This window comes from Glycine soja, chromosome 6 (genome assembly GCF_004193775.1).
Source record: "Glycine soja cultivar W05 chromosome 6, ASM419377v2, whole genome shotgun sequence".
Lineage (NCBI taxonomy): Eukaryota > Viridiplantae > Streptophyta > Magnoliopsida > Fabales > Fabaceae > Glycine > Glycine soja.
In genome coordinates, this window is record NC_041007.1 from 24,587,235 (window position 1) to 24,614,909 (window position 27,675).

Genomic DNA, 27,675 nt, shown 5'->3' on the forward strand with positions numbered 1-27,675 from the left:
GGCCTACAAGCTCCAATGGAGCTTGCATCAGGAGGTGAGCATTTGCTTGCTACACCCCATTGCCACATCATATAGTCACACTTTATGCATGTCCTTCATGCTTTACATGCCTTATGATACCTAAGCACACTTGGTGGAGAATCTTGGACTTGATCTTGGATTAGGGGGCTGAATCATAGCTAAAATTCACTAATCATAATTATTGAAATTTTGGCTCCACAAATTCAAGTGAAATTTGAATAGAAATTCAAATTTCCCTCCAATTTTGTGTGACACTTAGGCTATAAATAGAGGTCATGTGTGTGCATTTTTTCAACTTTGATCATTTGAAAATTAAACTTCAGATTTCAGAGCTTTTTTAGAGCACAAAATTTTGTGCTCTTCTCTTCCTCTCCCTTCATTCATCTTCTTCTTCCTCCAAGCTCTTACCCATGGCCTCCTATGGTGGTGAGCTTCTTCTAGACTCATCTTCTCCTTGAAGTGGTGTCTCCTCTCTCTCTTCCTTCTCCATTCCGCTGCCATTCATCTTCCATGAAGCAAAGGAATCCATTGATGAAGAAGATCCAAGGCCTACAAGCTCCAATGGATTTTACATCAGTAATCATACTTTGCTGCTCTAAATAGCAGAGGCTTGTTGGTGGAGTACCTTTCTTCCATTTCTTTCATTTATCATTGTATTTGAAAGAATACTCAACCTGAGAGGTCGAGCTCTAATGAAATATAATAAATCACACTAGAAAGGAGGATTGAGTAGTGTATTAGATAAACTTTGAAAACATTTTGCAATGGAAGTGATTTTACAAACAATTATAAGTTCACAAAGATTGTCGTTTAGTGACAAGTCTTATGTTTTCAGAAAAGCAATGGATTGTCATCCCACAGTTTATAATAGTGTTTTGAACTAAAAATTGTGTGCAAATATGTGTCAATAATGAACTAAAACAAGTATTTTGACCTTCCACTCTTGGCTTACAATTATTCTCTAGCACAACCCTTAGACTCCCCCTGATTCTAAGAACACTCAAGTATTGTTTTGTCACTATAATCACTCGCCTCGTCACTACAATGTCACTAACTCCAAAACACGACATTTCAATTTTAGGTGAAAGTTTTATTAATTTGATTATGAAAATGATGTTAAACTTTTCGTGATATACATCCACGAAATAACTCACAAATACATACATACATACACACACACACACACACACACACATATATAGAATCACTATGCATTATTCACATGTCAAGGTATAGTTCAGTTTTTATATGTACCTAAACCTGGACTTTACATATCCAATAAAAAAAATCAAGGAACCAATTAAGAGTTGATAACAAAACACAACTCTCCCCCAAAATAAACTCAAACATTATCACATCAACTTAGCGGCTCCAACAAAAGACTTCCCTCCAAGACATTTATTGTTGTTCATCTGCTCCCACAAATGAAAGTTTGAGATCATCATAAGCACCAACCACACGGTAAAAAATTGAAAGGGTGAGTTTATTATAAAAGATCAACAAGTACCACATGACAATGATTAGCAAGAAAAGAATAACAATAACCACAATCATTCTTAATAATCTATCAATTCAACATACACTTAACAAACTAGTCATCAACTTGTTCCACAATTCAAATTAATTATGCTAAGAATGATGCACTTGACTCAACTCTCAAATGCATTATGGTACCATTCACAGGAAATAGCCTAAACATGTCCTCATGAAACTCTCACCTAGGAAAACTAGACAGTAATCTATCAAGGTCATCTTATCATGCACAGGTCACTCACCCCATGTTAATCAACATGAGTCTCAAGGGAGTTCCAAACCGAGTGACATGCCTCCAAGTACCAGCATTCTTCCTCATGAAAAACCACAGGTACTTATAGATAAATTTTATACTATTTCCACTCAATTATGCAGTATGAAACATGAGCACCATCAATGCACTGACCTTGAATAGGTAAAAAATTTAAACAATCTCCTTCACTGCACCCGCCATATACATACATAACATGCATTCATCTCAATGACATTGTTAACATCAACATCATCTCATCTGAATGTCATCATCAACATCAACATCAACATCATTTCTTCTCAATGTCATCATTAATATCAATATCATCTCATCTCAATGTCATCATCCACATCAACAATCATTTCTTCTCAATATCATCAACATCACAAGAAATCGCATTCCACATATACATATACAAACTCATGTCTGGGATTCAAATTCCTTAAGTCTTCAAACCACATAAATCACATATAAAAACCATTCATAATATAACAAGAAATATATTTTGAAAAAAGATGATGCTACTCACAAACCAAGAGGGGTAGTGAATTGGTTTTAAATCAAGTCAAATAAAAATCACAAAGTTTTGAAAAACTTTCTCTTCCAAGGATTGTATCACAAAACTTTTGTTAAAACCAATATTTAATCAATCACCCTTAACATAAAATAATTTTGTTAAAGTTATTATTCAAAAAGATATTTCTTTAAACTTTAGCAAATTGATCAAGAATACAATGAGAATGAAAGATAAGATCAAGTGAAGATGTGCACTGATGTGCCATTATTTTCTCCTATTTCTTAACCCTTTTTGCACCATTTTAAATACTGATTAGTCTAAATTGTCAAATTTATTACGCAGTTTTATTATTGGGGCCCATTCAGCTAATTTGATGTTTTTAATCTAATTTCAGGAATTAATGAAGCATTGGGCTTGAATCTAGAATTGGGCTTGGGCTTGAATCCAGAATTGGGCTTGGACTTGAAGAGGGCAGACTAATTTTTTCTACAAAATTAGATCTTATCTTATCTTATCTTATCTAGATATTATTTAGATTTGATCTCATCTAGATATTATTTCATCTAGATCTTATCTTATCTTATCTTATCTAGATTTGATTTGATTTTACTTATGGGCTTGGATTTAAAACCGATTTGTAAGCTTTGGGGTTGAAAAACTATATAACAGCACCTAGGTTCTAGTTTAGCTCTCTCTCTCTCTCTCTCCTCTCTCTCTCTCTCCTCTCTCTCTCTCTCTTCTATTTTTGGTTTTAATTTTCGTCTCTCTTCTCTTTCTCTTTTATTTTTGTTTTTCACAATTCCAGTTCAAACTTTTAGTTTTATCAATAAAATTTCGTTCTCTATTTGATTAATTGAAGGCTAAATCTGCAGTGTTGTTTTCTCTTGAGGATCAAACATAGTTCTCTTTGAGGTTCTATTATTACAGTTAAATTCTGTTCAGTTTTTCCTCTTCACTAATTACTCTGAATTTGTTGCTATTAATTCATGCATGCTTAGTGCTTGATTAATTGTCTCTGCGCTTAATTTACGTTCATGCTTAATGATCGTTTATGAGTAATTGGTGTGGGTGATGCTTAATCACATAATGAATGCTTTATGTTAAATTTCGCTTAGTAATTTAATTTAGGGTTGGATTAAGTGGTTGAACTGATAAAGGATAAATTCTCGCAACCTAGGATAAGAGACTTGCTTGTGAATCAAGGGGAAGCAACATATTTTAATTCTGATAATTTCTAATTCAATTTTACTAGCTGTTTAATTTACAAAAGCAAACACCCCCCCCCCCCCCCAATTTGTTACCATTTTCTACTATCTGTTATGAACATTTGGTATATCATTGCTTGTTGGGAAATGACCTAGGATCAGTTCCTAGTTACTACATTTTAATATTTATTTGATTCGGGTACTGCCTCGATCAAATTTAGCGCCGTTGCCGGGGAGCAGTGTCCAAAGGTTCATAATAGCTAGTGTCGTGTTAGTGTTTAATTCTTTCGTGTTTTATGTTTAATTGTTAGTGTTGTGTTAGTGTGTGTGTTAGTGTTGTTTAGTGTCTTGGTATTTTGTTTAGTGTGTGTTATATTTTATTTTTTTTGTTAAGCGCTTCCCCTATTTCAGTTTTGGGTGTTTTGCTGTGAATAATGTTTTGCGACGGATTTAGCGACCACTTTTGCTTGCGGTAGAACAGAGTAGTAGTGGAAATCATCTAGCGACGGATTTTAGTGACCACCTTTGCTGAATTATTTGGTATTTTTTGTTTTAGTAGCTAGAGTTGTTATTTTTGGATGAATTTTTTTGTGGTAACTTCTTTTAATCTATATTTTGTGGGAAAAATAGCTAGAACCTTTAGTTTGGTCAGATTTGAAAGTTCCAAAAAAGTAGCAAATTTGATTTTTGTCAAAACTTCAAACGGCCATAACTTTTACTCCGGTTATCAAAATCGCAATTATGATATATGTATTTGGGGTAGAAAAAAATTTCCTACGCCATCGTCCAAAAAAAGTGATTCTGTCAAAAGATTTTTATTTTTCAAGTATTATTCTCTTATTTTTCTTAACTTATTATTTTTAGCTTATATAGTTAGACTTCGAATTTTCATTTGAAATTTTTTGTGCTATCTTCTCATCATTTTATAAGGTTGCTCACAAAATTTTAAGTCATTTGGATATCATTTAATGGTAACTGTAGTTCAAACCTACATTGTTACTTGCATAAGAAGGAAACTAGTTGTGCGTGATGAATATAGTGTATGACTAGAGGCTATCCATCTGACTTACAACCCTTTGATCCTGAGATAGATAGGACATTTCATAGATTAATTAGACATCATTTAGTACCTTTTGAGCATCCTGAGCATTCTGTTATTGGTGATTTTGAGCATTATAATTTTGAACATTCTGAGAACATGGCACAACCTCCACCCCGTGAGAGGACTCTAAGGGAAATGGCTGCACCTGATTTCACTTATGAAAGCTTGTGCATTCAATATCCTGATGAGGGTGTTCCATATGTTCTCAAGACTGGACTAATACATTGGCTGCCCAAGTTTCATGGTCTTGCAGGTGAAGATCCTTATAAAAATCTTAAGGAGTTCCATATTGTTTGTTTCACCATGTAGCCCCCTGATGTCCAAGAAGATCATATCTTTCTAAAGGCTTTTCCTCATTCTCTGGAGGGAGTGGCAAAAGATTGGCTATACTACCTTGCTCCCAGGTCTATTTTCAGCTGGGATGACCTTAAGAGGGTGTTCTTGGAGAAATTCTTCCTTGCATCTAGGACCACTGCCATCAGAAAAGACATTTCAAGAATCAGGCAACTTGGTGGAGAAAGCTTGTATGAGTACTTGGAAAGATTCAAGAAATTGTGTGCAAACTGCCCTCACCACCAGATTTCTGAGCAACTTCTTCTTCAATATTTCTATGAGGGACTTAGCAACATGGAGAGGAGTATGATTGATGCTGCCAGTGGTGGAGCTCTTGGTGATATGACTCCTACTGAGGCTAGGAATTTGATTGAGAAGATGGCTTCCAACTCCCAACAATTAAGTGCAAGAAATGATGCTATTGTTCTTAGAGGAGTCCATGAGGTGGCCACAGATTCATCTTCATCTACTGAAAATAAAAAGATTGAAGGAAAACTTGATGCCTTGGTCAACCTAGTAACTCAGCTTGCCATGAATAAGAAATCTACACCCGTTGCAAGAGTATGTGGTCTATGTTCTTCTACAGATCACCATACAGATCTCTGTCCTTCTTTGCAGCAATCTGGAGTCAATGAGCAACCTGAAGCTTATGTTGCAAACATTTATAATAGACTCCCTCAGCAGCAAAACCAACAACAACAGAATAATTATGACATTTCAAGCAATAGATACAATCCAGGTTGAAGGAATCATCCGAATCTGAGATGGACAAGTCCTCCACAACAACAACAGCCTGTCCCTCCTTTTCAGAATGCTGCTGATCCAAGCAAGCCATATGTTCCTCCTCCAATGCAGCAACAGCAACAGCAGTCACAACAAAGACAACAAGTAACTGAGGCTCCTCCTCAACCTTCCTTAAAAGAGTTAGTGAGGCAAATGACCATCCAGAATATGCAATTTCAGCAAGAGACAAGAGCTTCCATTCAGAGTCTGACAAATTAGATGGGGCAGATAGCTACTCAGATGAACCAAGCTCCGTCCCAGAATTCTGATAGATTACCTTCTCAATCTGTCCAGAATCCCAAAAATGTGAGTGCCATTGCATTGAGGTCGGGAAAGCAGTGTCAAGGACCTCAACCAGCAACGTCTTCCTCATCCGCAATTGAACCTGCCCGACCTCAGTCTACTCCAAAAAAAGATGATGACAAAAATTTAAAGAGTAAGTTACCTAACAATTTCTATGCAGGTGAATCTAAAGAGAAGCAGCATATCCCTCTTCCATTCCCTCCAAGAGCAATTTCCAACAAAAAAATGGAAGAGGCAGAGAAGGAGATCTTGGAAACATTTAGGAAAGTAGAGGTAAACATACCTCTGCTGGATGCAATAAAGAAAATTCCAAGATATGCTAAATTCTTGAAGGAGCTGTGCACTAATAAGCGGAAGCTTAAAGGAAGTGAAAGAATTAGTATGGGTAGAAATGTCTCCGCATTGATTGGTAAATATATTCCTCAAATCCCTAAAAAATGTAAAGATCCAGGTACATTCAACATACCTTGTATTATAGGGAACAATAAGTTTGACAATGCCATGCTAGATTTAGGAGCTTCTGTTAGTGTTATGCCTCTGTCTATATCTCCAGGTCCTTTGCAATCAACTGATGTGGTAATTCATTTAGCTAATAGAAGTGTTGCCTATCCTCCTGGTTTCATAGAGGATGTCTTAGTTAGAGTTGGTGAGCTTATTTTCCATGTTGATTTTTATATTTTAAATATGGAGGAGGGATTTTCTAAAGGATCAGTTCCCATCATTCTAGGTAGACCTTTTATGAAAACTGCTAGAACTAAGATAGATGTATATGCAGGCACACTATCTATGGAGTTTGGTGATATAACTATTCATTTTAATATTCTTGATGCTATGAAACACCCATCTGAAGATATTTCTGTATTTCGTGTTGAAATAATTGACCATATTGTTGATGAATACATGACTGATCTTCATTCTAATCTGCATGCCTGTCACTCTTAATGCATTGAATCTGAATTTGTACTTGATCATATGTCTGAATTTGATGCTAAGAATGAATCTGAATTTGATATTGATTACATGTCTGCTGATGTTTTACCTCTTGAGATTGATTTTATAGAGTCAAATAGAACTAACCATGTTTCAGGAAGTACACATACCTCTGACTTTCTTTATGAGGTACAGGCTGAGAAACCATCTCTTTCTACCACTATCCAGCCATCCACACCAGAATTGAAGCCTCTGCCATCAAATTTAAAATATGGTTACTTGGATGATAGCAAAAGTTTTCCAGTAATTATATCTGCCTTCCTTGTTGATGAGCAAGAGGAGAAGCTGTTATCAGTTCTCAAGAAGCATAAGAAGGCTATAGGCTGGACCCTGGCGGACATTCCTGGTATTAGCCCATCCACATGTATGCATCGAATAAATTTAGAAGATGAGGCTAAACCAGTAAGACAGCCATAGAGAAGACTCAATCCGGTGATTCTTGATGTAGTGAAGAAGGAGGTAACCAAGCTTTTACAAGTTGGAATCATTTATCCTATCTCCGACAGCCAATGGGTGAATCCCGTCCAGGTAGTTCCAAAGAAAACTGGCCTCACCGTGATAAAAAATGAGAAGGAGGAGCTGATTCCTACTCGGGTGCAGAACAGTTAGAGAGTATGCATCGACTATAGGAGGCTGAACCAGGTTACCAAAAAGGACCATTTTCCACTACCATTCATTGACCAGATGCTTGAACGCCTGGCAGGGTTTTATAGGTGCTTTATCAAGGATTTTAGCAAAGTGGCCCTTCCACTATCCAATCTGCTACAAAAGGAGGTGGAGTTTGATTTTGATGACCAATGCAAAGAGGCTTTTGATTGCCTCAAGCGTGCGGTGACTACCACCCCTATCATTGAGGCACCTGATTGGACAGCCCCATTTGAGCTAATGTGTGATGCATCCAATTACACATTGGGGGTTTTCCTTGCTCAAAAGATCTCCTTACTTCAGCTTACTTCTTTTCCACCATGACTTAGGTAGTTTTTCTTTTCCTATCTCCTTCTTTACTTTTATTACATTTGTCCGATTCTATTTGATGGTTTAATTGCTTTTAATCTTTTAATTGTGTCACATTGAGGACAATGTGTTGTTTAAGTATGGGGGGGGGAGTGTGTTCTTTGGTTTTGGTTTTGTTAGTTGTGTTAAATTAGTTTAATTTTGTTAGTTTTGTTGGGTTCTAGTTTAATTTTGTTAGTTTTGTTGTGTTAAATTTGCATGCTTGTCTTTCAATTATAGGATATGTTCAAGCAATGGGTAATTGTTCTGAAAATAAAAGTCTCTTGACATTTTGTGACTTGAAATCCTTGTTTTTCCTTTACATGTCATGATAGTTTTGAAAGCTCAATTTGAAAGTGATAAGTTTACCTTGGTGAGAATTCGAGCCATCCATCATCATAATCTTTTGGTGTGTTTTTCCCTATTGATTGCTTGCACAATAGCCTTGGCTTGATTCTTGTTGATGCTTCCTAATTCACATGCATATTTGGAAATGATTTAGGCAATTTCATTCTTATAAGCTTCTAGCCAAATGGACTTACCTTGAATTAATTCCTTTGATAGCCCCTTTGAGCCTATTTTCCCCTTTCTTTGTTTTGAAGCTCATTACAAGCCTTAAGTGAAAAACCATGATATCACCTTACCCTTAAGGAATTTTGGAGCTTTGGAATTGTTTTGGGAATAAGTGTGGGGGGGTATGTTTCATTGGAAAATATGATTTTTGGCCATGCTTAATGTTTTATTTTGGCCATTCTTGATGTATACATATATTGCTTAGTTCTTTCTTTAATCTTCAATTTCGTACTGTTCAATAAAAAAAATAAAAAAAAATAAAAAAAAATGAAAAATGAAAAAAAAATAAAAAAAATTCAGTTGCTGCAAATTCTGCAATTTCGTACTATTCAAAAAAAAGAAGAAGAAGAATAAGAAGAAAAGAAGTGAAGTTGAATAAATAAGGTCTTGATATGAGAACTTGATTTGGGAGTCTTGGTTGATTTTGTTGATATTAGAGGATTTGGGTTTACTACTTGTGCTTAATTTCCACTTATTCCCCATTGCTCCTCTATTCCATTGGGATTTAACTACTTATTCCATATTTTTCTTCCCTACCTTTTCCTTGGCCCCATTACAACCTTTAAAGACCTTTTGATCCTCATATGCATGTGTTGTCAAGTCGTTTGTCAATTTTAGAATTTTTCCAAGTCTATGTGGTGTTTTTTTTTCATGGGTGCTTCGAGAGTAAACAATAGCCTAGACAGTTGAGAGATAGAGTGTATATCTTGTGAGGCTTAATCATTTTTCATTATTGAGCTGATTAACTATTTTGCCATGATTGGGTTGCTTGGATAATTTTCACGAATGTCTTGACTCTTTGGATCTCTTCATGTTAGATGTTACCCATTCCTTTCATTCCTTGATGTTCATTGAGAAATATGTAAATGTTTTTATTTGTCTCTCTTTGATATCCTTGGATTTTGTTCTTTATTTCATTTTGCCCAGGAGTGCAAAAGGCTAAGTATGGGGGGTTTTGATGTGCCATTATTTTCTCCTATTTCTTAACCCTTTTTGCACAATTTTAAATACTGATTAGTCTTAATTGTCAAATTTATTAGGCAGTTTTATTATTTGGACCCATTCAGCTAATTTGATGTTTTTAATCTAATTTCAGGAATTAATGAAGCATTGGGCTTGAATCTAGAATTGGGCTTGGACTTGAAGAGGGCAGGCTAATTTATTCTACAAAATTAGATCTTATCTTATCTAGATATTATTTAGATTTGATCTCATCTAGATATTATTTCATCTAGATCTTATCTTATCTTATCTTATCTTATCTTATCTAGATTTGATTTGATTTTACTTATGGGTTTGGATTTAAAACAGATTTGTAAGCTTTGGGGCTGAAAAACTATATAACAGCACCAAGGTTCTAGTTTAGGTCTCTCTCTCTCTCTTCTATTTTTCGTTTTTAGTTTTAGTCTCTCTTCTCTTTCTCTTTTTTTTTTTTTTACAATTCCAGTTCAGACTTTTAGTTTTATCAATAAAATTTTGTTCTCTATTTGATTAATGGAAGGCTAAGTCCGCAACGTTGTTTTCTCTTGAGGATCAAGCACAGTTCTCTTTGAGGTTCTATTATTACTGTTAAATTCTGTTCAGTTTTTCCTCTTCACTAATTACTCTGAATTTGTTGCTATTAATTCATGCATGCTTAGTGCTTGATTAATTGTCTTTGCGCTTAATTTACATTCTTGCTTAATGATCGTTTATGAGTAATTGGTGTGTGTGATGCTTAATCACATAATGAATGCTTTATGTTAAATTTCGCTTAGTAATTTAATTTAGGGTTGGATTAAGTGGTTGAACTGATAAAGGATAAATTCTCGCAACCTAGGATAAGAGACTTTCTTGTGAATCAAGGGGAAACAACGTATTTTAATTCTGATAATTTCTAATTCAATTTTACTCGATGTTTAATTTACAAAAGCAAACAACCCCCCCCCCCCCCAATTTGTTACTATTTCCTACTATCTCTTATGAACATTTGGTGTATCATTGCTCGTTGGGAAACGACCTAGGATCACTTCCTAGTTACTACATTTTAATATTTATTGGATTCGGGTACGGCCTGAATCTTGCACCAATTTTTATATTGGTACACTCTCTATCTCTAGAGAAGCTACTCCAATTATCTAATCCAAACCGTATTAGATTTTTACTATGCATATAGAATTCTTGCAAGCAATCACAATCAATCTCAATTCCTACCCCAGAAAAAGAGACTAAGGTACCCAACCCTAGGGTCTTTTGTGAATAAGAGCCTAAGAGAGACCTACCCTTAGCCTAAACTAGAAAAACATGTTCTACCATGCCTTCAGAAATTCATGCATATGCTAACATGTAAGACACAAGAAAATTGAGTCAAAGAGAAACACAACTTGCTCAATCACACACAAGAACCTTTTCTTGAGTGAATGAGTCTCTTCTTGATCTCCCAAGTAATTCATAACTCACTTTTTACCATGAGAACTTCAGCAAAAACAAAGTCTAGAAGTTGTGAGTCACACACTTATTCTAAGCACTTTTTATTCTCTTTTTTTTTCTTCTTTTAAAAGTGAGAACACAAGGTGATTATTTATAGAGAAACCTGTTATAACCGCTTGTAATCGATTAAATATCCAAAGTAGTTGATTTTTTCCGAAGAAGTAATCGATCATATTATCATTTCAATCGATTAAAGTGTTCTTCCCAACATCTGGAAAACTTTCAAGAACAATATAATCGATTAGATTCTTGATTGTTCTTGATCACTTATGGGAACACCTTTAAGAATGAAGTAATCGATTACAATTACTTGGTAATTGATTAAAGTAGAGACTCATAAAAATCTAGACATGGTCTTAACTGAACTATATAATTGATTATGATCAGCCTTGTAATTAATGAAAACAGAGAGTTTTATGTACTGAAGAAGTTTCTAACTGTAGAAACAATCTTTCTACCTCTACATGATGTACATATGAATAGATAGAGACTAAGATGCAATAATCGATATTGTAACGACCTGCCTCGTCGCTACGGTATCCACACTCTAATATTCGATAATTTCAATTTTTATAAAAAGAACTCCCTAAATTTTTTTGCTTATGAAAATAGAAGTGATTTTGTCACAACATAAATTCATCCAACAATACGCCATTACTTAAGTGAATATGCATAATTACATAGAAACAATAATTCGGTACATGTCATACACATAATGAAAATTAAATATGTTCATAGATATAATTAAAATCCCAGTTTTACATCTTTAACTCAACAAAATAAAACTTAAAAACCAACTACGGAGGAGTTGATCACAAAACACAACTCCCTACCAAAATAACGCCAACGTCATCATGTCAGCTCGACGACTCCTCACCAGAATCTTACTCCCTGCACCCTGTCACTGTCATTCTGCTCCCATGAACAAGGTTCGTGATTATCACAGGTATCAACCACACGATACAAAATTGCATAGGTGAGTTCATTATAAAAAGAACTAATACCAATTCCAAATAACCACACTTAGCAAGGAACATAGGCAAACATGATGAGTATACACAACAATCATTATTCAACACTCATATCCAACAAATATTCATCATCCACATCCAACAATTACTCATCATCCATCCATGGACCCAATCAAGACTGCACAGAATGATGCATGCACCTGACTCAACACTCAGATGCAATGTGGTACGTACCAACAACAATCAAATCTCAGGAAATAGCCTAAGCGTGTCCACACGACACTCTCACTTAGGGAACTGTGCTGAGTTTGTCGAGACCACCCGGGTGTGCACATAACAGCCCCCCTCCCATAGGTGATCAGCCTGGGAGCCCAAAGGTGTTCCCTACCAGGTGACAAGCCCCTTAGTACAAAGTACACTTGACCATAGTTACTCTATTTCCTGTGTCGTATGAGCTATGATCACGGCCAAAAGTAAGTGCCAAAGACCATGGACCAATTAAAGTGCCTAAGCATCCCCTCATGAATGCTTAGATTCTCTAACCACACTAGTTATCCACGTCTGGGCCATCCGACAAGGTCAATACACTCTACCCCCCATGACATACACTCCATATGACATATGATCGTGGCAAAAAGCTAGTGCCAAAGACCCTGGAAGGTCAGTGCACAGTGCCCCCCACGAACATACACAACATGCACATGCCAATGCAGTTCCAACATCAATCAATAAATCGTATTTCCATGTCATTCTCAACATAAATATCATCTTGTCTCAATGACGTTATCAACAACAACAGCAAACTCATTTCATATTCACATAATCATCAATAATAACAATTCATGTTGACATGGTCTTTATTAACAACGTCATCTCAAATCAATATCATCATAATTATCATTATCATCACATATCAATTAAAATCCTCAATAGCAACATCAACAATAAATTGCATTTCGCGCACACACACACACACACACACACACGCACACACACACACACACACACACACATATATATTTATATTTCTTTAATGCCTAAGATTAACACTCACAGGTCTTCAAACAACACAAATCAAACAAACACAACAATATCATTCATCATAATACATACATATATATATATATATATATATATATATATATATATATCGCATCCCATTCGTCAAAACATAGGTTCTCTTGAAAAACCAGCATGCATATCAATAACAATTTTATCGCATCCCATTAGTTAAAAATATAATTTTCTTGGAAGAAAAATCAGCATGCAACAGGGACATGCAGATATTCTCATAGCTAGGTTCCCTGACCCTAACTATGGTATTAAAACCGTAATTTTATAATAAACTCCCCTCACCTATCGTGAGCTACCCCGCGGGTTCCTCGTCGCATCACTTGAAGATTCCTTTTCGTCCTTGCTCGTCGATTCCATGAAAGCCTCTACCATGCCAAAACGAAGGAGACTTAATATGGATTTCAGAAAACAAAGCTAACAACAATGCTCTGGGTCAAACACCCACGTTACTTCATGAAAGAGATGAGAGCATTTCGGGTTTTACAAAGGGATATCATTTGGAAATTCCGACCACGCCAATGTGACCGGGGTTCAGTGTAGGTTACGAAAATAACATGCATTTCATGAAAAGATAACGTTTACAAAGTCTCTTTCTCTAGGGTTTTTCCAAGGAAACGTAAAATATGCAATGACGGTCCCAAAGTAAAAAAAGATGCAAAGACAAGCTAAAACTAACAAGAAACAAGAGTAGAACCATGGTTACCTCGAAGGAAAACGAAAGGTCAGATTAGGGTTTCGTTCTCTACCGAAACCGCAAGCCAAGTTGAAAGATTCCGCTTCGGTCGAAGGGTTCCTCTCAGTGTGGGGTTGCAACGGAGAACAACGACGGTTTGTGGTGGCTAATGGTGGCTGTGGGTGATGGAGAAAGTGCTTGGGACGTTAGAAATGGCTTTGGAAGAAAGAAAGAAGAAGAAATGGTGTTTTTCCTAAGCTACACGAAAGCAAAGGCTGAAAACGCTCAAGTGAGAAATGGTCTCGGACACGGAAACGTCGCACACACTCCAGACATCTTCTCGAAGATCCCAACGGTCAGATCGTGGAAAAGTGTCTTGTGAAGCTGCAGACCAAATTTCGAGAAGCTCCAACGGTTAACGAAGGCTAGGAAGCATTTTTACCGAGGCAGCTCATGTAGCTTCCTCAAGAAGCTTCCTCGTGGCTTCTTTGAGAAGCTTTCTCAAGAGGCTTCTTTGAAAAGCTAGATCCTTATCTACCCACACCCCTCTATTTACTAAATTAACCTCCTTGAAAATAATTACGGATAAAAATAATGCAACAAATAATCAAACATCAAACATAATTACTAATAATATATATATATATATCAGGGTGTTACAAATACAAATGTCACTCAAAGAGTTGGGCATTTAAAAGGACACAACTTCTTCAAGCTCCAAAGTATAGTCTTCATATAGCTTCCCCTATCTCTAACATATTTTAGGGTAAATTCTAAATTAAAGAGAAGAACGATAGTATGCAAGCAACTCTTAAGCCCATTTAAGATTTAATAAAAGAAGTAAATGAGAGAACAAATAAAAACTTTTGGGCAGAGTCTATTATGCGATTAAGACTTTTCCCAAGAATTCCAAGTCAATACAACAACAACATTCATAGTTTTATTCATCAAAAACAAATATTTTGTATCCCATTAGTTTAAAACACAATTTTTCTTGAAAACTAGCATGCAACAGGGACAAACATACAACCCTATAATTGGGTTCCTTGACTCCAACTATGCTATCAAAAGCTATTAACTAACTATAAACTCCCCCCCACCTATCTATATTTTCCTATTAGCTCCTCGTGGTGGTGTTTTGAGATCTCTTAGGTTCACGTCTGTTAGTTCGAATGTAGAGCTCTATATACCAAATCGAAGATAATTAAATATAGATTTCAAAGACAAGGTTAACATTAACATTTGGGGTCTAATACCCATTTAATTTAAAAGAGGCTAAACGGGTGTTTTGAGGTCCACATCAAAAAGACGTCATTTGAAATTTTGATCATGTCAATATGATCGAGGTTCGGAAAATGTCACAAAAAAAATCTATTTTATAAAATAAAAAAAATAACTTTTACAACATCTCATTTTCAAGGATTTTTCAAAGGAAGTATAAAAACATCCAATAATGGTACCCAAGTCATAAGAGATGCAAATATAGGTTCAAACTTACTAAGAGAAGGCCTAGAAATCACGGTTACCTCGAAGAAACATCGAAGGGAGGGTCAAGAGTTATATTCTCTACTGAATCCTCGAGTTAGTTTTAAAGGATTTTTCTCTGATTAAAGTATTCCTTTCCATGCGGTGGTCGTGAGTGGTGGAGGAGGAAGTTCTAGGATTTGGGTGAGAGTTTTAGAGAGAGAGAGAGAGAGAGAGAGAGAAATGCACTCTTCCTCATTGTTGGATGTATTTGTAACCTGCAAGACTCGCTTGGTAGAAATTTTGCTTGCCTAGGTGAGATGGCCCAACTTAAACATGTCTGGGCGAGTTCTGGGCAAATCCCTGCTCCAACATATATCAGATCCAGATGTTATTTCACAAATCACAACGGTTAAAATATGCAAACGTGGGTTGTGAGCCCATAGTCCAAATTTGAAGGCAATTCAACGGTTAATTAATCTGATATCGTGGTTTTACCGAAATAGGTTTTGGGTCAATCTCAGAATGACACGGTTACAATGCAGATCAATCAAACTCTACATAACCTAACATCCACATCAAGCAGTTGCATAAGGATAATTCACACAACACTTAAACTAATCCAAATTAATCAAGTAATTAAATAATACAAGAAATACATCAAATATCAATTTTCAGTTATCAGAATTTCAAGGCGTTATATGTTGGACAAGTGGCCTCAATAACTTAAAAGAGGGGTGAATTAAGTTTCAAAATTTCCCACTAACAAACTTTTGACCCCCTTCTAAATGATAGGCTCAGAATGCAGAAGAAAAAGCAACAATCAATTTAATAATGTTCTTTAAACATGTAAGACAAAATTGATTGCAATAAAATAAATAGGATAAAGGAAGAGAGAAATGCAAACTCGATTTATACTGGTTCGGCCACTTCCCGTGCCTACGTCCAATCCTTAAGCAACCCACTTGAGATTTTCACTAACTTTGTAAAAATCCTTTTTACAACTTTTGAACATCCAAGGAATCCCTTTCCCTTGTGTTCAAGAAACTCACAATTCAAGAGACAACCAGTCTCTTGATTATAATTGACTTTATGAGAAGAACAGAAAGATTACTCTCTCTTAGAGTGAACTATTAGAAAATACACTTTCAACATCGGTTATTTACGGCATTCTACATCGGTTTTAAAACCGATGTTGAAAGTATCGATGTTGAATGTATTATTGTTAACATCGGTTTTGAAAAACCGATGTTAACATAAAAATGCTAACATCAGTTTTTCAAATAACCGATGTTATATATAAAGAACTACAGCAAAATAAGTGTATGCATGATGAACGTTGACATCGATTTTATAGAAAAACCGATGTTAATATATTCGTTAACATCAGTTTTCTAGAAAAACCGATGCTAATATATTACTTAACATCGGTTTTCTAGAAAAATCGATGTTAATGTTATAGATTAACATCGATTTTCTACAAAAAACTGATGTTAACGAATATATTAACATCGGATTTTCTAGAAAACCGATGTCAACGTCCATCATCTATACACTTATTTTGCTGTAGTTAGTGTCGCAACCTACCCTTCGGCGGGAGGGCGACGCGTGACTCGCGGGATGCGTGTTCCACGAAAGGAATACGCGCGGAGTCGCCACCAACGTTTATTTGAGGAAAACGTCGGAAAAACCGGAAAAGACGCGATCTACGAACTTTTTAGTGAAAGGTTCGGGAGTTGTATTTACGCACGGGGAAGGTATTAGCACCCCACACGCCCGTCCCAAGGGACGGCAGCCTTTAATCGAATGTGCAAACATGACTTTGATTTTTATGTTCCTTTTATGTTCTTGTATCCTTTATACCCTTTTTATATTTTTTCTTTTTTGTGGTCGACAAGGGTGTTTCCCTTTGCTCCTACGTATTCCTCAATTTGGGATGAGAAAATCAGACCTACGTAGTTCTTTTGGAACAAAGTGTTTGGTTAAGTTGTTTTTGTCTTTTTTGCAAAATATGTTTTTATTGAACAAAAGGTCATTTAAGGTGTTGGACCATTAAACGGTCTTTTGATTTTGAAAGATGAGAAATGTTAAGGCGTTGGACCATTAACGATTTCTTGTTTTTGAAAGGAGAGAAACGTTAAGGCATTGGACCATTAACGATCTCTTGGGGTGGTCGACAAAAGCGGGGCTTTTGCTCCTACGTATCCTCAATGAGGAACTCAGACCTACGTAGTTCTTTCTTATCAAGTGATTCCCTTTTTTACTTTAAGAGGTGATCATTTTAAGGTGTTGGACCTTAAAAATGATCCTATTTTACTTAGTGAGAAAATGAAATGACAAACTTCAAAAGCCTATTTTTATGGACGAGCTTGACTAGGCGAATTGATTTTAGCCTTTAGTTTCACTTTAGTTATTAATCAATTCGATTAAGAATGAGAAATCCCAAAGAGAAAACGTCCGATTGATTTTCCGCTTTATTTTACTAAAAGATGTCTTTTTGATTATTATATTATTTTCTACCTCTTTTTGATTTCCAACGTGGTTACGGCACGACCGAACGGTCGGAATTTATTTTAACCGAAGTTAACGGATAATATAATTCAAACGTTCGGTGGAAATTTATTTTATTTTTAAGTTAAGCGAGAAATGACTTAAGTAAAATGGCTTAAGCACGTCAACAGGGGGGTATAAAAAGTAAACAAAACGAGAATAAAAATGCACGAAACACAATGTGGACCACTACGGGTACATAGAATGAATCGAAAAGCTTGGTTCGAGGTACTTACCCGTTGAAGATCGAAGAACGACGAAGAACGAATGAAGAACGTCGAAGAACGGTTGAAACCTTTGCGAGATTCCTCACGGAAAACGTTACGGAAACGTTTCGGAAGCGCCTCGGCTTAGATTTTCTTCACGGAAACAATTTTTCCAAGCAAATTCGAAAGAGAGAGAAGTGCCTAAGGGGCTGGACCCCTTCCTTCTTCATTTCCTCCCCTATTTATAGCAAAATAGGGGAGGTGGTTGCCGCCCAGCTCGCCCAGGCGAGCAGGGTTGCTTCCTCCAGAAGCAACCGCCTTCTGGAGGAATCTTCTGGAGGGCCCAAGTGGGCCTGGGTGCTATTTGCACCCCCATTTTTACTAAGTACACCCCCCTCTGCCGTTTTTTGGTGATTCTTTTTTCGTAAAGTTACGGAAACTTACGAATTTCGTAACGATACTTGTTTTCTTTCCGTAATGTTACGGAACCTTGCGGATTACATAATCATCCCCTTTTTGACTTACGGAATGTTACAGAACCTCACTTAATTATGCAACGATGCTTCCATTTGATTTCCGGTGTGTCACGGAAACTTACGGATTGTGCATCAATATTTTTTTGGTTTTTCGGCATGTCCTGGAATTTCATAAATTGCCTAATGATGGGTGCCAAGCACCTCACGAGGACCAAAGAATGGTCGCACGTCATCGAGCAAAGGTCCCCGGACGAAATTAGGGTATGACAGTTGCCCCTCTTTACTTGTCTTTTATTGGAGATAAAAGGAAAGTAAAGATAAGACACTAATTTCGTCCCTCTCGATTTGACGAGAGTCGCAGGTGACCATAAAAACTCCACATGCAAATGACTTGTTGTTCCCAAAATTTCACAAATTGCCTAATGATGGGTGCCAAGCACCTCACAAGGACCAAAGAATGGTCGCATGTCATCAAGCAAAGGTCCCCGAAAATCAGTGTATGACACTAATTTCGCTCCTCTCGGTTGACGAGAGTCGCGGGTGACCGTGACTTGTCGTTCCTAGGATTTCACAAATTGCCTAATGATGGGTGCCAAGCACCTCACAAGGACCAAAGAATGGTCGCATGTCATCAAGCAAAGGTCCCCGAAAATCAGTGTATGACACTAATTTCGCTCCTCTCGGTTGACGAGAGTCGCGAGCGACCATGAAATTTCCGCATGTAAATGACTTTGTTGTTCCTGGAGGAACAAAAGGTGCAGAAGACTGTGTCAGCCCCTGCATGCTATCAAGCGTTCTGTCTTACAGATAGCAAAAGAAAGTTTATGCGGATAACCACTCGGGTATTTCCGCGTATCATCGGGCCCGCCGCCTCTGGATGATACAAGGGTGCAGAATGACCAAACTTGGTCTCTGCTTGTCATCGGGCCCGCCGCCTCTGGATGACAAAAGGGTGCGAATAACCGTAAGGTATCTCCGCGTATCATGGGTGCAGAATGACCAAACTTGGTCTCTGCTTGTCATCGGGCCCACCGCCTCTGGATGACAAAAGGGTGCGAATAACCATAAGGTATCTCCGCGTATCATGGGTGCAGAATGACCAAACTTGGTCTCTGCTTGTCATCGGGCCCGCCGCCTCTGGATGACAAAAGGGTGCGAATAACCATAAGGTATCTCCGCGTATCATGGGTGCAGAATGACCAAACTTGGTCTCTGCTTGTCATCGGGCCCGCCGCCTCTGGATGACAAAAGGGTGCGAATAACCATAAGGTATCTCCGCGTATCATGGGTGCAGAATGACCAAACTTGGTCTCTGCTTGTCATCGGGCCCGCCGCCTCTGGATGACAAAAGGGTGCGAATAACCATAAGGTATCTCCGCGTATCATGGGTGCAGAATGACCAAACTTGGTCTCTGCTTGTCATCGGGCCCGCCGCCTCTGGATGACAAAAAGGTGCGGATAACCGTAAGGTATCTCCGCGTATCATGGGTGCAGAATGACCAAACTTGGTCTCTGCTTGTCATCGGGCCCGCCGCCTCTGGATGACAAAAGGGTGCGAATAACCATAAGGTATCTCCGCGTATCATGGGTGCAGAATGACCAAACTTGGTCTCTGCTTGTCATCGGGCCCGCCGCCTCTGGATGACAAAAAGGTGCAGATAACCGTAAGGTATCTCCGCGTATCATGGGTGCAGAATGACCAAACTTGGTCTCTGCTTGTCATCGGGCCCGCCGCCTCTGGATGACAAAAGGGTGCGAATAACCATAAGGTATCTCCGCGTATCATGGGTGCAGAATGACCAAACTTGGTCTCTGCTTGTCATCGGGCCCGCCGCCTCTGGATGACACAAGGGTGCACGTCACATGACCTCAGGGTCAGTATGACAAAGATTATGGGGCGGCCGACAAAAGCAAAGCTCTTGCTCCTACGTATCCTCCAATGAGGAACTCAGACCTACGTAGTTCTGGATAACTTGTGAGACTTGAAAAGTCTCCATCGGAAAATGCTGACATCTCCGGAAAGGGCGCAGATGACCATATTGGCCTCTACTCGTCAATCACACTTGGGGTCACTGAATGACGAGGTGCGGATAACCGTAAGGTGTCTCCGCGGGCTACCAGCTCTTGAGTTATGGCAACAAAAGGCGGTGTGGTCGACAAAAGCGAGGCTCTTGCTCCTACGTATCCTCCAATGAGGAACTCAGACCTACGTAGTTCTGGATAACTTGTGAGACTTGAAAAAGTCTCGGTGTTTTCTCCACTAAAATGCAAACATGCTTTAGCAAAGAGACAAATATTCCAACTGATTTAGAGCAGCATATGCTTTTTTGAGTGACAAACAATGCGCCTACCAGGGAAGGAGAGTCTGCTGATGGGATCCCCCATAACCATAAATGAGATTTTGGATGTTAGCATTTCGTTTCTAAATGATCATTTAGAGGAAACACTGGGTCCGACAAAAATAGGAGAAATCCACTCAAAGTGTATCAATCTCGCACAGGTAAGTGTTTCATCCTAATTCCGAACCATAGATATGTCATGACTTGACTTTGCAAATTATTTCCTATCAAATCAAAAATTACACGCGTGATCATGGATCAATAGGGCTTCCCTTGGGAATGGGTTCTTTTGGTGGTTTCTTCTTTCGGCTTTTGTGTGTTTTTGGCTTTTGATTTTCCTGGCTTTTTCTTTTTCTGTTTTTTTTTGTTTAGTGCGGGGTGAGAAAAAAGGGTCGCTAGCGCACGGGATTTTGGTTGGTAATCAAAGGGATAAGACTATTTTAGGTCGTGGTTCCCTTTCCTTCTTTTTTTGTTCATTTGGTGACAATTCTGTATTGTTCAGATATTGTCCGGTCCAAAGACCTCTCTGCACATTTCTTCTGGTTTCTTTTGACCAGGAGCTTCCTTCTTTTTTACTTTCTCCCATTCTTTGGTTGGGAATTTTCTTTCTTTTCTTTTTTTCTTTCTCCCACTCTTTGATTGAGAATTTCCTTTCTTTTCTTTTTTCTCTTTCTCCCACTCTTTGATTGGGAATTTCCTTTCCTTCCTTTTTTGCTTTCTCTTTGATTGGAAATTTCCTTTCCTTCCTTTTTTTTTGCTTCCGAGGGTAAGGTTTATGGTGAGTCAGGATTTTGGCTCAAGGCTTGTAGGATGGCTAGACATGATACATGTCAGGGTTTGGTTTGGTTCAAGGATAAAAAGGGATGCCCCACATTATTTCCATGACACAAATGCAAAAAATGATGATTTGGAAATTTTATGCAAAACTGGTTATGCATGCACCTATGCGAATACTCAAATGTCAAATTTTTATGGTCATGTGATGCTAGGGCTCAGGATTCATTTCCTCTATTTTAAATCAACCCAATGTTTCCAAAATATGTTCTTTTATCAATTTGTGCATTCATCCGAGTCCATTTCGGGCGTCAGGGGAAATTTCATAGCATTCACCCTTCAGGTGTACACATTTTTTCCAAAAACTAGTTATGATCAGTGAATTTTTTTCAAAGAAAAGTTGGAAGTCATCTCTTTTCAAAAGCATGTTGGTTTTTCAGCTAGACAACTTATTTTCTTTTTTCTCCTTCTTTTTTTTTTATCATTATCATTTGTTTATTTCTTTTTCTTGTTTGTTTTCTTTTTTCCCCTTTTTTTTTTTTTTCATGAGGTATTTTGCTACCTAAACATGTGTATATTTTTGCGAGGTATTTTTGCTATATACATGCATATCCAAGGTATCTTGCTACCTAAACATACATATATATGTTTTGTAAGGTATTTTCGCTGTATACATGCATATCCAAGGTATCTTGCTACCTAAACATACATATATATATTTTGTGAGGTATCTTTTTGCTACATACATGCATATCTAAGGTATCTTGCTACCTAAACATACATATATATATTTTGTTAGGTATCTTTTTGCTACATACATGCATATCTAAGGTATCTTGCTACCTAAACATACATATATATATTTTGTGAAGTGTGTTTTTGTTTACATACATGCATATCTAAGGTATCTTTCTACCTAAACATACATATATATATTTTGTGAGGTATGACTACCTTCCGAGCTTGTGCTCGTTTTATTTAAATTCCTAGGATCATGAGCAACTAGGTGTGTCTTACTATGAAAAGTGATCAAATAACAAGCACAGATTCAAAAGGTACTAGGTTGCCTCCTAGTAGCGCTTCTTTAACGTCTTTAGCTGGACGCATGATGGCTTGTAGGTCATGGACCTAGTACTTTGCTTACCTTTGGCTTTGGACTTGGTCGCCTGCTGGTCGGCCATGTGTCGTAGGCAACGCTCTAACCTTTTTGCGGATGAGCTGAGGTGAACTCTAGAGGTGGTGGCGGTGTGTCTATTGCCCGCTATTGGCCATCCCAATGCTGCTGTGGTGTTTCGCCCTGCGCCTGCCTGGGGGCGCAGTACTTCTTGATGAAAGCTCGATTAGTAGGGGGCCTGATGCCCTTGCTGGAGGTGACAGGTACTCCGTAGAACTGACAGAGACCCGTAATTAGAGCTTGACAACTCCAAGACCCTGTTGGACTTCTTCAGGTTCACTGGGTGTCTTTGTGGGTGTGATCCCTGCAAACAAATAAATGGTATCAGAAATCAGTTGAACCATATGCATACTTACCCATGTCGGGACGGCACAGACCAACTGATACTTCCGCAGGGGGAGATTGGCATTGCGGTCGCTGGGCAGAATGTTGCTAAGTAGCAATGCCATCTATATTTGTGTAAGAGTGGTCATGTTGGTGCGCATGGTCCGCACTCTTCTCTTTGCAGCGGCACGGGTGAAATCTTGCCCCAGTATGCATAGTAGCTGTGTGATAGCCTCCCTCTCTGGTTGTGCTCGCACAGTTGGCCCTCCTCCAATATTAGGGGGTGGCCCAGGAACCGTTAAAAGGAAACTACTGGTCCCTTAACCGGGATTGCAAGTCTCGGTTAAGCATTTAAGGACAGAGGACCTTAAATTATCTTAAGGTGTGGATATGGAGCCCACTGAAAGTGAGGACGCGTAGTCCTCTAAAGGCGAGGGCGTGTAGCCCTCTGAAGTTCAGGACGTGTCGCCTTTCGAAGGCGAGGGAGTGTAGTCCTATGATGGCAAGGACGTGCAATCCTCTAAAGGTGAGGGCATGCCCCCCTTTGAAAATGGGGAACATGTAGTCCTCTGATGGCAAGGACGTGTAGTCCTCTAAAGGTGAGGACGTGTAGTCCTCTGAAGGTGAGGGTGTGTAGCCCTACAAAGGTGAAGGCACATGACCCTTTGACGGCGAGGACGTGTAGTCCTCTGAAGTTGAAGGTACATGACCCTTTGAAGGCGAGGACGTGTAGTCCTCTGAAGGTGAAGGTAACTAGTACCCAAGGTGAGGGCGTGTAGCCCTCTCAAGGCGAGGACTTATAGTCCTCTGGAGGTGAGGGCGTGCAGCCCTCTGGTGGTGAGGACGTGTAGTCCTCTCAAGGCGAGGACGTGTAGTCCTCTGACGGTGAGGGTAACTAGTACCCAAGGTGAGGGCGTGTAGCCCTCTCAAGGCGAGGACATGTAGTCCTCTGGAGGTAAGGGCGTGCAGCCCTCTGATGGTGAGGACGTGTAGTCCTCTCAAGGTGAGGACGTGTAGTCCTCTCAACGGTGAGGGTAACTAGTACCCAAGGTGAGGGCGTGTAGCCCTCTCAAGGCGAGGACTTATAGTCCTCTGGAGGTGAGGGCGTGCAGCCCTCTGGTGGTGAGGACGTGTAGTCCTCTCAAGGCGAGGACGTGTAGTCCTCTGACGGTGAGGGTAACTAGTACCCAAGGTGAGGGCGTGTAGCCCTCTCAAGGCGAGGACATGTAGTCCTCTGGAGGTAAGGGCGTCCAGCCCTCTGATGGTGAGGACGTGTAGTCCTCTCAAGGCGAGGACGTGTAGTCCTTTGACGGTGAGGGTAACTAGTACCCAAGGTGAGGGCGTGTAGCCCTCTCAAGGCGAGGACATGTAGCCCTCTGGAGGTGAGGGTGTGCAGCCCTCTGATGGTGAGGACGTGTAGTCCTCTCAAGGCGAGGACGTGTAGTCCTCTCAACGGTGAGGGTAACTAGTACCCAAGGTGAGGGCGTGTAGCCCTCTCAAGGCGAGGACATGTAGTCCTCTGGAGGTGAGGGCGTGCAGCCCTCTGATGGTGAGGACGTGTAGTCCTCTCAAGGCGAGGACGTGTAGCCCTCTCAAGGCGAGGACATGTAGTCCTCTGAAGGTGAGGGCGTGCAGCCCTCTGTTGGCGAGGACGTGTAGTCCTCTAAAAGTGATAGGTACAAGTACCCAAGGGTCCACTCTTATGAGAAAGCAAGAGATCGACTCATCGAGAGGGCCGGTCATCCCAAATCCACAAGATTTGGACATTAGATGTAAGAAATCTATGCAGTTAACATGATTTTTAGGGATGCATATGCATGCAACCTTTGTCGTGAAATTTGGTAAATGCGGACTTCATATGAAACAATGCAATGTAATGGAAAGTTGTACAATGTTCATGACATTCTTTCCCTATTTTGTGATTTTGATTTTGATTTGATTTTTTTTGGAAAACATAGATTGACTGTCCTTTTGAAAGAGGTGATAATTCATGCGACCTTATCCTATCTTTTTGCAAATCTCTCTGGGAACTCCCTCAGAGTGTATGTTCTGTTTGATTTAGTCACTTGACCGTTTTGGAGTGATGGGAATGGAGTCGTTTGATAATTAATCAATCTATTGAAATTCCAGGGCTTGTCTCCCTTTTTTTTTCTTGTTTAAAAACATCGACGGGTGTGAACTTTTGATCGGCCCCTATGTTCACTTGAGGCTCATGCACGGTGCCCCTCATTGCCCCAGTGTAAGGCTTTGAGGTACCAATCGTTGCCTTTCGTCATGACCTCGTAGTGAGGAAGAATGAAAGAAGCAGTTGATTCTTGCAAAAAGAATTTTCCAAGGACGAGAAATAGTTGAAGGATTTTTTTTAGTTGATGGATTAAGTCAAATGACTCCTATGTAGAAGCAAGATGTTTTGATGTTTTGATGATGCCAAAGGATCAAGTGCTTCCAAGTTTTATTCAAGACAAGAATCCAAGAAAATCAAGATATATGATCAAGTTGATCTCTAGAATCTTAGGAAGAAGTTTCCAAACTGAAGAAGCAAAAGGTTTGACCAAGGAATTCTATCCTTTCAAATTGAGATTTGCTCTCTGGTAATCGATTACTAGCAGTTTGAAAATGTTTTAATTCAAATTTTTAAAACCTGTAATCGATTACATAAGTCTTGTAATTGATTACCATAGGGGATTTTCAGAAAATAATTTCCAAGAGACATATCTATTCAAATGTTTTATGAATGGCCATTCAAATGTTTTAAAGAGAGTTTTCATTGCCCAAACAGTTTTATCCTCTCGAAAGATCAAGAGTTTTTCTGAACTGAAATGTCTTATCCTCTCAAAAAGATTCCTTGGTCAACCACTTGCTTATTCAATAAGGAATTTTTGATTGATCTTCATTTTACAATCTACCTCTTTTACGAGAGACCTCTTCTTCTCTTCTTCTTATTTCTGAAAAGGGATTAAGAGACCGTGGGTCTCTTGTTGTAGAGGATTCCTGAACACAAGGGAAGGGTTATCCCTGTGTGCATTGTTAATCCGAAAAGAGAGATTGATAGTTCAATTGGGGAATAGTCTTTGCATCTTAATTCAACCCCCCTTTTTCTTAAGGTAACTGAGGCCATTTGTCCAACATCCTATTCTTGATAACTCACTTCTCTCTAAAAAGACAAAATGAGGTCACATGAACGTCTATATTTTTACTTGAAAACACAGTCAATCAAATGCCTTTTTATTTTTTATTTTGAAACTTATTTTTTATTTTGAAACTTATTTGTTTTGAACTTTGCTCGTTGTTTTACGGCACCCCCACCAACGTGCAAGATGAGTAATCTCTGATTGAACGGTCTTGGAAGTCAACACTCAGGAGCGCAGGTTGCTTGAGCAAACAGACCAATGGCTTACACCCACATTCCGGTGAAAGTTGAATAAGCAAACATGCGTTTGTGAGAGGATGAGGGACAAAGATATCAACTTTATCCATTTCATTTAACATTGTAGCTGTGGTTTACAATAATGGCATAAACTTGGAAACCTTGATGAGTCATTAGGGACACCTAACAACAGCTTTCAAAATTGCCCCATGTGTGGCATCTCTTGTCAATGTCAGGATTTACACGCAATTCTCCTCAAATTTCAGCCAGCCCGCATCAATTAGACCTTGCACCTTACGCTTCAGAGCCCTACAATGCTCAATGGAACGCCCCGAGGCTTCTCCGTGACAAGCACACATTGCGTTCGAGTCGTATTCTCGGAGAAATGGAGGTTGATGAACCTTGGCTAGGGTTATGGCTACCATTGAATTATCAAGTAGATATGGGATCAAGTTTAGCATATGACAACGGAATTTGGGGTGAACCCTACAGGCTTTTTGCTGCAAAATTCCTTTTTGTTGGTGTTTTTTTTTTGGTTTGTGCTAAAGGTGGTCTTCGTCATTGGAAGTGCGGTAGACAGACTTTGTGGTTGATTTAGGGATGGCCTTTGTGGATAACTGGGTGGTGGGGTAAGGAGGAGGTTTGTTATTGGCTGAGTAATGACATTGTTGGGTTGGTGGGAAACTTGGCCGTATAGGAATGGCAGTCACAGCATGGGTTTCTCCCTCTTTCTCACCCTCTTCATTTGCCCCAGTTTTCTCAGTCGTCCTAGTAGGATGATCAAATTTGCCTCTTTTCTGATCCACTTCGATCTTTTTGCTGGCGAAGACCAAATCTGTAAAACTTGAAGGTGTGTAACCCACCATTTTTTTCATAGTAGAACACCGGTCACATGTCTACTATCATTGTGATAATCTCTTTCTCTGTTTTTGGGGGTGCTACTTGAGTTGCCAAGTCTCTCCATCTTTGGGCGTATTCTTTGAAAGATTCGTGCCCCCTTTTTGCACACTTTTTGTAGTTGCATCCTATCCGGAGCCATATCAGAATTGTACTGACACTGCTTAATGAAGGCAACCATTAGGTCCTTCCAAGAATGGACTCAAGAAGGTTCCTAAGTTAGTATACCAGGCGACAGTTGTCCTAGTAAGACTTTCTCAGGAAAAATGTATCAGCAGTTTCTCATCTTTTGCGTATGCCCCCATCTTCCG

The 27,675-nt window shown here is 38.9% G+C and overlaps 1 non-coding gene across 1 annotated transcript; it reads right to left on the minus strand.

Annotated features, from left to right (window-relative positions):
* Nucleotides 1-5,105: 5,105 nt before the first annotated feature.
* LOC114417509 lies at nt 5,106-5,212 on the minus strand. Its single transcript, XR_003667773.1, has one exon. It is a non-coding gene; the product is annotated as a small nucleolar RNA R71 (small nucleolar RNA).
* Nucleotides 5,213-27,675: the final 22,463 nt, after the last annotated feature.